General features: G+C 54.8%; 1 protein-coding gene across 1 annotated transcript in view; it reads right to left on the reverse strand.

Annotated features, from left to right (window-relative positions):
* Window positions 1-7,230, reverse strand: part of SCN4A (sodium voltage-gated channel alpha subunit 4) — a 44,112-nt gene extending 36,882 nt beyond the window's left edge. The window contains exon 1 of the mRNA XM_004749158.3: window positions 6,374-7,230. The gene's annotated coding sequence lies outside the window, so the exon portion shown is untranslated. The remainder of the gene's footprint in view (window positions 1-6,373) is intronic.
* Between the last annotated feature and the right edge of the window lie 5,162 nt (window positions 7,231-12,392).

Genomic DNA, 12,392 nt, shown 5'->3' on the forward strand with positions numbered 1-12,392 from the left:
AAAGGCAGGAGTTTAACGACTGAGCCACTCAGATGCCTCTTACTTCTAGTCTTTGTGAAAGCCTATTGGATCTTGATTTTTCCTCTCAGTTCAACACCCTCACAGCTGGGTGTCTGTGATCCTGACTGTCCCAAATTATTGAAAACACAATTCAGGATAGACATCACTACCACATCCACCACCACATACTTCTAGAACCTTTTCTCCTAGGAAACTTTGTCTTCAAAGACGGTCCTTCAAACATCCAGAAACCCACCTCACTGCACTTGCATTGGCACAGGATCCTCCAAGAAGCGTCAGCCATGCCATACTAGCCTGAGATATAAAAGCCACATGAGAACTCTCCTGGAAGATTGAGAATGGATGTGACCTGTCCCTCGAAGCCTTCCCTGTTCATTCTAGGGCTAGAGCCCATCTCTGTGGATGCAGAGATGGCAGGTAACTTGCTGGCCTTGCTCAGGACCCAGTCATCATGCCTCTTGCCAACCAAGCATGTCTTTCCCTGGACAGCAGAGTACAGTCCAGGGGCAGGCTGTTTTGTTTCTCTGTGGACTGGAAGCAAGATTATTTCAGAGCTCCATGTGGCCAGTGGAGACCCCTTCTTAAGCTTCATCTGCAGTGAGGGCTCAGACTCAGAAGTTTCTGGGAAACTGGAAGAGATCAAACTTTTCCTAATGTGCCAAAGACAGCGCTGGGCATCCGGATGGCCTACTTCCCAAATTCCTGCATTCCCACTGTGGCCCAGCTCCAGGAATGCAAAACGGATCCCTATGCCCCCTCGTTATAAATCTCAAGTCACAGTCTTTCTCAGCTGGGGCAGTGTGGGGGTGGGGATGGGAAAGGGGTAGCTGTGTTGTTTCTCTGCCAGCACTTAGGGCTGAAGGGTTGGCAGGCCAGGGCCCTGGAGGAAGTCACCCCAGGTGCCCTGCACTCTTGATCTAACACTCTGTAGAGGAAATCTGCTCCAAGAGGTCTTGGAGGGAGGCCTGGAGCCGGAGTGGAAACCTCCGGACACTCAGGAGCCCCAAGAGTTCTGGAAACAATCAGGGGCACATGAGGGGTGCTGCAGAATGAGGGGTGGGCAAATGATGATTGTACTTTCCATGTGGGGCTCACTGGACCAAAAAATGCCTCCCCCTTTTTTAGGGACGTGAATCAACCAGCCTAATAATGTGTCTGCTGCAAGGGGTAAGTGTGATAGTGGTGACCACATTTATTTTGTACTTACTGAATGCCAAGTTTGTTTTCTTGTTCAGGATATATCAGCAGCCCCTTCCCCGCCCCCCTCCCCCTAGTCAGATCCATTCTCTGCCAACCCCCAACAGCTCTCAAAAGTTTTCGCCAACTTGCCTCCTCCTCTCAAACCTCTTTGCCTTCACCCAGAGTGTTTCTGGTTGGCTTGGGGCCCGATGAAATAAAAAGCCCACAAATGGGAAATAAATCCTCAAATGAGCTGTGTTTGGGTTTTGTGAACTGTGTCCCCTTCTTTCTAACCCCTCCCAGCTCATCTGTCAGCAGCTCTGGAAGCCTGGAAGCTTTTCTCCCTAGAAGCAGGGTTTTCCCCTCCCAAGACTGAGCTTCAGATCAAAGGAATTCGTCTAAAGATGTCCCACCTCAGTCAGCATGGGGAAGAGTCCGTTGGGAGTGAAGGAGGTTGGTTCCTTCAACCCCCAGACCTCAGCCCCTTCGCCCAGCCTGCTGATATGCATAGGCCCTCGAAGTGGAGGCTGAAGGATTATTTCTTGAAGAAAAGCAGTCATGGATCTGTTCATTTGGTGTTTACTGAGTGCCTGGCACTGTTCCAGGCTCGGCCTCCCAGCGGACAAGTGGCAGGCACAGAATTTGAACGCAGCTCTCTGATGCCAGTCCACATGCTTGCTCCTACAAACGCTGCCTCCTCCCAGCCCTCTGGGGGACTGGGCTGGCCTGAGTCTCACCTGTCTGTCCTCTTCAAAGGGCAGACCAGGGTCCTTGGGCCAAGCCCCTAAAAGGGACCAGTTGGGGCGGGCATCTGGCGGGCCTTGGCAAGACTAGACTCAGGCCTCCTGGGGCCATGTGTGTTGAGAACTGTGAGAGCGGGGACCATGAGTCAACAGCTTGGTAAAGAGACTTCCTTGAGGTATGGGTTTCTTTTAGACCAGTCGACCCTCATGTACCCACTAAGTCCCTTTGCAGCCCCTTGTACACACACACACACACACACACACACACGCACACACACACACATCGCTTCTATGAGTCATTTCTCAGCTGCTCCAAAGGGTGGGGAGGCTGATTCGTTCCACCCAGGCCTGGGGCTTCCTGCCCTCTGCTAGCTTGGCTCACTCTCAGGAGCCCCCAAGCATGACCACGAGGGTTCTGTGGATGTCACCCCTCAAACCTGTGCACGCACACCCTCTCCTGGACACATCTGTGCCACATCTCCCCCGCCTTTGGGCAGATCCACACCCCCCGCCCCCGCACACTGGGCTGCTCCCCTGCCCTGCCCGCTTTGACCTGCAGTCCAGCCCATGAGATGCCTGCTTCTGTGCTCTCCTCTCGCTGCCCCACACCCTTACCCTTCCCAGACCGTGGCCCTGCCCACTGGGGCCCCCCCCCACACCTGCCAGGTCCCGGGAGCTGGGGATCACGGTCACCAGCGCCAGGAAGAGTGATCCTCTTGCTGCCTGTGGAGCCCTAGTCCCATCACCGGAAACCCACAAGGAAGGCTGGCAGAGTCATTCTGCCCCTTCAGCCAGCGGGGCCCTGCCACTTTTTTTTGGAGAACTCCACTCTACACCGGAAACCGCTCTAGGGATGTTTTCCCACCAACAATTCCGGTACAAGGTCCTTCTCCCCAATTAAGGCCAATCAAGATTTTACAAGCCTCCAAAGAGACCGGAGTCACAAGCTGATCTTGCTGGAATGGGAGCCAGAGGGACTCGGCTTGGCTTTTGGAGTCACTGTCCTCACAGCAACATGAGTCAACGGCGGACCCTCCTGAAAGGGGGTCTGCCATCCGCTTTATAAAAGAATCTTCCTCACCTGAGGGAGACCAGATAGGAAAAAAACGCATTTCCCCATCCCAGCTATGCAGGGTGCCCAGCGCTGGGGAAGGTTGTCCTGCCGCCTGCCCGGCAGACCCGCCTTCGTCACGCCTCTCCCTCCTTCCGTTGCCCACCCTCCCCCCGCCCCAAGATGAGACATGGACATCAGAGTCACAGCCTGGTAAGAGCCACGATCATTAACTACTAGTTAACATGTAGAACTGACTACACGCCAAGCATTGTTCTCGGCACCTCCCATTCACGAGCTCTTACTCCTCACCATGATCCTCTCGTCACGCCCTTTGACAGAGAAGGAAACTGAGGCATAGAGAAGGTAAGTCACTTGGTGGAGGTGATTTATGTAGTAGACTGGGGCTGAAACCTGGCCCGTGGGGCTCTCAGGAGAACCCCGGCACTTGAACACTAAGCTATACCGTCACCCGGGTCTTACGTGGACCATGTCCTTCGAGCACCTAACTTGTGGGGAGCGGGGAGGCGGGCAGGGGCACCTGGCTTCACAAACCAGTTAAAAAACAGAGTGGGGTCTGGTGACCATTGTGGTTCTGTCCTTTGCATTTATGCTAGGGCTCCTGGCAGAGGGCAGTAAGGCCTGAGGGGAAGGGGCAGCCTGCCTGTCGAGGGGCACAGCTCCCTGCCACCCGTCTCTCTGTCTGCTCCTTGAGCCCCTCCTGCTCCTCCTGCTGCCCCATCCCCCAATGATGGCTGTTGACTGAAAACCTCCGGGAATAAAAATAGCTGTTGCTGACGAGGCAGAAGGGGGGCCAGAGCACATGAAAGGCCTGGGGCAGGGGTGATGGAGGTAGAGGGAACCTGGGATCCCCCCAGCCCCATAAGCACACACCTCCTAAAGGTGTAAAGCCCCTGTATACCATGGCCTGTCTCTGCTGATATAGAGTGGGGACCCCTGCCGAAGGCCCAGCCCCTGCCCCAGCCCTCAGGCTACCCATGGGAACCCCCTGCACTGCCCCCAAGTCTCAGGGGCCAGCTCTGCCCCCTATCCAGCCCTGCACCAGCGTCAGCACCCCTCACTAGCTGTGCGCCTTGGGCAAGGAACAGGACCCCCGGAGCCTGAACCCTTCCTCAAGAAGAGTCAGCACCTGGGGTGCTGACGACCACCCCCCTCGTCCTGTCCCTTCTCCCTACCTGCTCTCTTGGGACTCGGGCCTCAGATTTTTCATTTCCCATCAATGCATCTCTCTCCTGGAGAGAGCCCTTCTGCTCGTCTCGGTGAAGTCCAATCCCTTGTCTCCTCTCTTGCTGTGCCTGGCCCTGGGAGACTTCTCTGAACTCGATCCCCAGCTGGACTCCCCCCACCCCCTCCCTGCCACTCTCTACACTTTTCTCTGTTCTGGGGGCTGGAATGGCCTCCGGCCTCCGAAGGCAGGGCCCTTGTCAGGACCGCCTCCATAGTCTGGCCAAGAGATGTGTGTTTCAGGATTGAACTCGGGCTTCCCCGGGACCCTGGGCCCAAGCGTGGGACCCAGAAGCCCAGGCGAGGGAAACGGGTAGGCAGGCCTTGATGCTCAGGGCAGTCTAGAGCTAGGAAGGTGGTTCCAAGTCCCGAGTCCTCACTTCGGGCAGGTTCCCAACCAGAAACCACAAGCAAAGCCAGGCTGGGACAGGGGCACCTAGGAAAGACCCTTAATTATCTTCCCAAAACCCCAGTAAAAATCCCAGCCGATCCCCTGAGAGATGACTGGCATGGACACGGGAGGGGGCCCTTGGGTTATGTCTGGGACCTCATATCGCCCACATAGGTGATGTGGCTCCAATACGTATGTGGTCACCTCAACTGTCCATAACGTGGCCTCCAAGAGTGAGACCGCCAGCCACGGCCAGGGGGCTGGGGATGACCCAAGAGGAATCTGGAGGGTCCTGGGAAAACCAGTCCTGCCGCCCCTGGGGTCTCCTTAGCTCTCCAACTCAGGGCCCTGGGAGGCAATCATGGTCTTGGTCATAGAAGAATGACAATAGAACCCACCATTGGCTCTTCCTATCTCTCTGTCAGACCCTTCCCCTCTCCAGATGAGCCAGACTGGCCTCAAACTGGTCTCCAGCTGTTTTCCTCAAGCTGGCTGTTCTACAGAGGCTAAACTCAAGGGCCTTCCAGTCTCCCTTGGGCTCTGCCCTTCCCGGACTCTGGGGTGACTTATTTCCAGGCAGGCCCCCACTACTGCTGGTATGGGTGGACGGAGCCATGTTTAGGATCCACCCGGACGGCCCTCTCCCCACCTGGGGCAGTGTGAACCCTTGTGGTGCCCCGGCCTGGTGCCCCGGGCAGGGGGAGGGGCCGCAAGACGTGGTTAGCCTTTGCCGGGTGGACTGGGAAGGCGCTCAGGCCCTCTGTGCCACATCAGTGCCTTCTTGGAAAGACTCAAAAGCCCCCACCCCACCCTCAGGGCCCTCTAGATGGGGACTTCCCGATCTTTTGAACAAATGCTTCTCTCTGATAAGCAACACCACACTCCTCTCAAACTCTTTCTCCTACCTCCGCTCAGACCTTTCGGCTTCTCGAACTAGTGGCTGCCGGCCCCCTCTTCCCCGGAGGCCGAGGTGCCAGCTCTGCCAGCAGGGAGGGGGAAGGGGCTGCGTTCTGCCCTGGCGCCAGGGCCCCTCCTGAACTTCCCAGCGGCCCTTCAGTGCTGTGGCCCCATCTCCTTCCCCCTGGGCCAGGCTTTCTGCCTTCCCCACTTGTCCAGGAAAGGACACTTTCTGCCTTCCCCACTTGCCACAAGCTGCCCGGGGAGAGGCAGGGGCGGTGGGCAGAGCCTGGGCGGTGCAGCCTGAGATGTGTCCTCTGCTGGCATCTGGAAGATTCCTGTTTCAGCAGAGCAAAGGAGCCGCCACCACCCCCCACCCGGCCTCCCGCGGCTCTCCTCCCCCTACAGCCCTGCTTTCCCAGCCGGTGAACAGGCTGAGCCGCCACTGGGAACAGGCGTTTTCGCTTCCCCGCTCTCCTCTCCTGAAGACACTCAGCCCAGTCCCGTCCCTGGGGTCACCCTGTGCTCGTCTGTCTGGAGCTGAGACTTTACCACTGGGCCATTGGTGACCTCAGGACTCTTGCTGAGGGCAAAGACAGCCAGCCAGGGGCACCGAGGGCAGCCGAGGGGGGCCCCAAGAGGCGAGTTTGGGGACGGGGAGGGTCAAGGCCCAAGGAGCTCGGCTGCGGCCGGGGCAGAGCAGGGCCCGGTGTGGGCAGGAGGACAGCGGTGCCCGGAGCAAAGTGGTGGCTTCCTTGAAGCCAGGCTGGGCATGGGGCCAGGGTGCCCTGCTCCTCGGGGTGGCCGGCCCTCGGGGTGCTGGGCGGGGCGGGGTGCGGTACTCACTGCTGGACAGGAGCGGAGTGCTTGCGGCCGAGCCTGGAGCGCCGTGCCCACCTCGGGCTGGGGCTGGGGCTCTGGGGGACTTGGCCGGGGGGCCGGCCGGCGGGGACAGCTGCTGCCGCTGATGTCACAGGGTCATGAGTGAAACCTGAGGACTGGGCCAATCTTCAGGTGGGAGCCTGGGCTGCGCTTCACCGGGTGTGCTCGGGCTTAGCCCGGGACCGCTCGGGCCCGGGGCCGCTGGCACACTCTTGCCTGTTCACACTCACACACGCGCACACGCGCACATGCACGTGCACACACAGTGGGGCACGCGGAGGAGCCCATTCACATGGGTCCTTTCCCACCCTTGAGGAGCTTACCCAGGCTCATTCTACACAACAGGATCCCTTCACACTCATTCCCAGGAGCCCCGGCGGCATGTGCCAGCTCGCACACTCACACTCGCTCCGTACACACTCACGAACGTGTCTCCCTACAAATAACCATACTCACACGTGCTCAGCCATACACATAAATCACCCTTCATACATTCACACAAACCCTTCCACCGTGTGTTACCTCCATTCCCACACATGCTCATTGCTCACACAAACACGCAACCACACTCACATCAGGCTTGTGCATAGACTTGTATTATTACATACATATAGTCATATCTACTCTCCCGCCAAGGTGAACAAGAACACCACGTATTCCGGACACTAGACTTTTATCACTGTGTGTCCACACACCTATACTCACAGTCACGCTTGGGCTTTCACGCACGTCCGTGCATGTCCCTCCTATCTGCACCGTTGTCTAAGTCCACGCTCCTGTTCCCATGTGCACAGGGCCACCTGTGTGTACCTATGGTCACTAGATATTCATTAAGTGTGTGCCTATCTGTACACACACACACACACACACACACACACGCATAACTGTCCACTGGACGACACAGAAGTCTCTAGAGTCATTTCTCCACCACCACTCTCCCCACCACCCCCGCCACCATCCCACTCACTAGACGTCTGTCCCTCAGAGCTTGGGGAGCGGAGGGTGGGTTGGGGGCAGCATGAGGTGGGTTTAGCTGCCCCCCACCCCCCAACTACCCCCCGACCCCCTCTGCATTCTGGGGCTGTGAGGACCCCTAGTGGAGCTGATATGAAACAACCCACCTCCCAGCTCGCCCACCGCACTTGCCCCAGGCGGACTACAGAACCCCTCCCTGGCTGAATCCAGAGTCACTGTTCCCCAAAGCTCCCAGCATTGCTCCCCGTCTCCCATGCCTGTCCCTGACACCATCTTTTCTGGTAGCCAGAGCTCCAGCCGAGCAGAGCCCAGGACGGAGTGACCTTTGTGAGGGGCTCAGGGAGGCCTGGGGGGTGGTCACCCTCAGTCCGAGGCTGGTTGGCCTCTCTCCTCCCAGCACACTCTCGGTGGATCCAGCATCAGCCTTGGTGAACCCCTTCTTGGGGGCCAGGCCTGGTTGTGGTTGGAGAACTTTCTACTATGCCTGCACTGCCCACATCTCTCCCCAGGGGACCAACACCAACTTCATACCCTCAGAGGTATGTCTCCAAAACCTACAGGTGTGAAGTGGGTGTTCTCTGTGTGTGGTTCTTATGCTGCTTGGCTCCCACACCTTTCTGACACAAGTTTTCCATGTCGTTTTATTGCTAATGTGATCCGGGTGTCTGCACACCCCTGCCTCTTCTTTGCATGGATCCTCTTCTTTTAGCGCTCAGAGGAAAAGCAAACATTTTGTCTCTTCCTTCCCAAGTTGTCTCCCTGAAACTGTTCCCTAGGGTTCCTGTCATTACTCATGGCCCTGCCTTGGCTCCAGTTTGCTTTGCTGCTGGCTACTGTCCCCTTGGTAGCTCACTCCTCCCTGTCTGTGGGCACTGGAGAGGAGGTAGGCAGGCAGCTGTCATTCCCATTTATGGTCTCTACCTGGGCACTACCTAGAGCTCTATGGGGTAAGAATTTCTTTAATGAGGGGCTGAAGTAATTGAAGGGAATTGTAGCATATGAAGGGTGGGGAGGGCGGCTGTGTTCGGTTGTCTGGGTCGTACACTGTACAATTCTGGGCACCAATCACATTTGTTATCATTGTAGATTCATGTGTTTAAGATGATAATTGTCTAGCAGATGGTATCAAACTATCTGGAGGACAGGGCTAATGTTTCTAATTTACGTGAGGTGTCATTTGGACTAGGAATAAGACTGACTGGAAAACCAAAGCTGTATGTGAAATAAGACTTTTCCCCAAAGCCCAAGAAGAATGATTATCTCTCTCTCTTAATGACAATATTCCTCCTTCCTTTGGGGAACTTCTCTTTCCCTACCTTAAATATGTCATTCTGGTATGGCTGCTGATTACACCCTCCACCTTGGCCATGGAGGTGGCCAGGTCACCCAGGTCTGGTCAATGCTCTTGGCCACAGTGGTTGGTCCCAAAGGTAGATATGTGGCACAGGTAGGGTCAATCATAGTCCCTCCTGGGGATTTTTGTGTATCCATACAAAAGAAAGATAATCTGTCTCTCCTCAGGATTCTCTAAGTTTGTGTAGAGTAACTGAAGTAAGTCTGAAGGTGCCTGAAGCATGTCTCCCACCAAGTGGAAGAGCCTGTCTGTGGGATAAGGAACGAGAACACCACACACAGGTGAGGGAGATGAGAGAGGGACCTGAAGGCCCTGCTTGACCCTTGAGTCAGTGGGACTACAGAGCAGCCCTGTCACCGTCCTCCCCCATCACGTGAACCAAAACGCATCCCTCTTCCTTAGGCCAGTTTAGGCTGAGTTTCAGTTGGCCACAAACACAAGAATTCTGCAGAATAGGACCACCTTTCAGAAAATCCTACCCTGACCTTGTCGTATCCTGTCCTGGCCACTACCCTCCACTCCTCACCCCCACTTGGGCCTCAGTTTCCTCCCTGAGCCATTCACTCAGGGGGACTCCCTGGGATCTTCAGCAGGTGCTCCTCCATGGTTGGCGGCACGCCAATTCCAGGGAGTAGGGGAGGGGCTCAGGGCTCCATCCCACAGCTCACAAGGAGAGCCACAATCTGGAGAAACAACACAGTCAGAACCTTGAAGAAGAAAACTGGAATTTCTTTACTGTGGTATTTTCAAGGCCTTCCCAAAATAGCCAGTCAGTCAGTCATGTAAATAGCTCCTTCCAGTTAGTGTCCCCATTAGGACCAGGGCCCAAGAAAAGGGCCTGCAGTCGGGTCGTCTCTGCTCAGCACTTCCTCATCTGTACCAAAAAGAAACACTGAAATTTCCACCAGAGTCCTTTTCTTTTCTCTCCGTTCCCATCTGAGGAGGAGAGGAAGGAGCTCATGTTTTGTGTGTGTGTGTGTGTGTGTGTGTGTGTGTGTGTGTGTTTTTAAATGACTGCGCAAGCTTCCTTTGAGTGACTTGCCTTCAGTTATATAGCCATTCCCTTCTTGGAGGACACTGGTATGTTCAATTTTCGACCCTTAAAAATAACACTGTGATGAACACACTTGAAGAGAAATCTTTTGCTGTGTTTAGTTTATTCCCAGAAATAGATTTACGGAGGCAACAGGGAGGACTTCTGATACATGTTGCTGTGGGACACTCGGAAACAAACAAAAGAAAAACCCGGTAAAACAAAACAAAACAAAACAAAACAAAAGCAAAGATACGAACGAGAGTCCTCATGGGGACAAAATGAAAAGGAAACAGGTAGAGTGCTCAGTGCCTCAAAGAAAGTAATAGTGGGCCAGCCAAGTGGCTGGAAAGTCACTTCCTCCCGTCAGACTAATGTCAGATCTATAAGCAAAAAAAGCTCAGGCAGATAAACAAATGCAGTTTTGCCATTCTTCAAAAGGCAAATGCTTCGGTTTCCTTTGACAAAGAACTCGACTTACATACGGAAACCAGACCATTTTACCTCAGCCCTATCTTCCAGAACACGTGTGGGCTCAACAGACGATCTTATGTCTGAGGTACTGAAGTAATCGCCAAGCCCTGCCTGTTTTCCACAGCTGCCTCCAGCCTGCTCTGGGCTGCTTTTATTTATTTTTAATTTTTTATAAGATTTTATTTATTTGAGAGAGAGAGAGAGAGCGCACAAGCCGGAGGAGGGGCAGAGGGAGAGGAGAAGCAGACTCCTCTCTGAGCAGGGAGCCCACCGTGGGTCTTGATCTCAGAACCCTGGGATCATGACCTGAGCAGAAGGCAGATGCTTAACCTACCGAGCCACCCAGGCGCCCCTTTGGGCTGCTTTTAGAGGGAGGAGGATGGTGGCCTCCAGCGGGTCTGCCTGCTGCCTGTTTTGCCTCAGTTTATTCCATTGGCTCTTACACTATCAGATGACTTTTCTTCAGCATCTGTTTTGCTATTTTACTTCACTGAACACAGATTTATCATAGAGCTACTAGGACTGCGTTTTCCAGGAGTTTTTAGCAGCCCAGGGACAGAGACAGAGAGAATGGGGGGCTGGTGTCTTAGTGTGGATTCCCCCAAAAGCAGAGCCTGAGACAAGGATTTGGGAGCAAGTAGTTTATTTGGAAGGAGCTCCCAGGAAGCACTCACTGTGGAGGAGTGGAGAAATGACAGAGGAAGAAAAAAAGCCAGTGAAGTGTATATTCTCTTGGTAAGTAGGTTGTAACTGGGAAACAGGGAGGTGTTGACAGACTTCGGGGGGTAGGATTCTCCCAGAGTTGCCCCACTGAGGCCAGCGGGCTCTACTGTCAGTTGCTGTCCCTCAAGTGCATCAGGGTTGCTTCTGGCCAGAAGTCACTGGCCTGCCTCACCTGTAGCCAGAAAATATCCCCAGGTGGAGACGCTGTAGGTGAGTTCAGGAACCAACTGTATACCATGTATACCATTGGGAAGATACATCCCCGTCAGACATTTGTTCTTCCTAATTCTGGTTGACATACACGAAGACGTGAGGAACAAGATGAATCTTCCTAACACATGGCCGTGCACACATCACCCCCCCCCCATTTCTGTCCTGCTCAGAATGCACCAAGAGCTCTCTATTACCCACATGGCACAGCGTAAATTCCTGACGGGGCCTGTGAGTCTGACCTGTTTCTGGCTGGGCTGCTGGAACTTCTCTCAGCCCAGACCCTGCACCACAGTCAGACAATGTGCCCACTGCATCATTACAGGCCTTCCATGCCTGACCCTACACCTTTGCCTAGGCTGTGTCCCCAGCCTGGCCTGCCCTCTCTCTCTCCCACACGGTTTGGCCCCATCCCAAGATGATCCGCTTGAGAACGCTATCCCTCAGTGATCAATTCATCTCTATATGACCCCTTCTTCTAGGTCTCTCCCGCGGGAGCCTTGTATTTTCGCTCCCTTCTCCTGAGTACATTTTCACTTCCTAACAATGCTGGGACCAGCCAGAATACACCACTGTGCCTCCAGTGTTCAGAAGGGCCCCTTGTGGGCAACTCCTGGGTTAAGGTTTTGCTGATGCTAAACACAAGGACTGGTTTTGCCCCTCTTGCTGCCATGAGGGTGCAGAAGGAAAGACGGAAAGATGCCCCCTCTGGGCTCCTCCCACTCCATCCAGGCCTGCCACCAAATTGCCGGATGTCAGCTTGTTGAAGGCCACTGAAGTGGTAAGACTCCCAGCTAAAGCTCTGCCCACAGGTCCCCACCCAGGGACTAAGACACAAGCGAGGAGGTCCGAATGGTCTTTGTGGTTCTAGATACCAGAACTCCCGAGAAGAGGAGCTGAATAGAAGTAGAGGGTGGGGGAAAGACAACTCAAGGGCGCTAATCCCAGCTTCCTGTCTGGATTTTCCTTGACTGCTGCTCAGGGCCTATGTTAGGATGGTCACAGCTGCCGAAATAGATCTCTCCCCTCACCTGTTCCGAAGCCAAGAAGACCTTGATAACTTCCTGTCAAAAGAATGCATGCTTTGGTCATTTTTCCAGGATGTGGGATAATAATGGGGGCACTGGTGCTGATCTCGCCATGCTTCTCCACCTCTGTCAAGCAGCAGCCAGGAATGAGGGAGCAAAAAGCCACGGGGGGGGGGGAGGGAGGTT

The sequence above is a fragment of the Mustela putorius genome, unplaced genomic scaffold (genome assembly GCF_011764305.1).
Source record: "Mustela putorius furo isolate JIRA1106 unplaced genomic scaffold, ASM1176430v1.1 tig00000487_pilon_pilon_pilon, whole genome shotgun sequence".
Taxonomy (NCBI): Eukaryota; Metazoa; Chordata; class Mammalia; order Carnivora; family Mustelidae; genus Mustela; species Mustela putorius.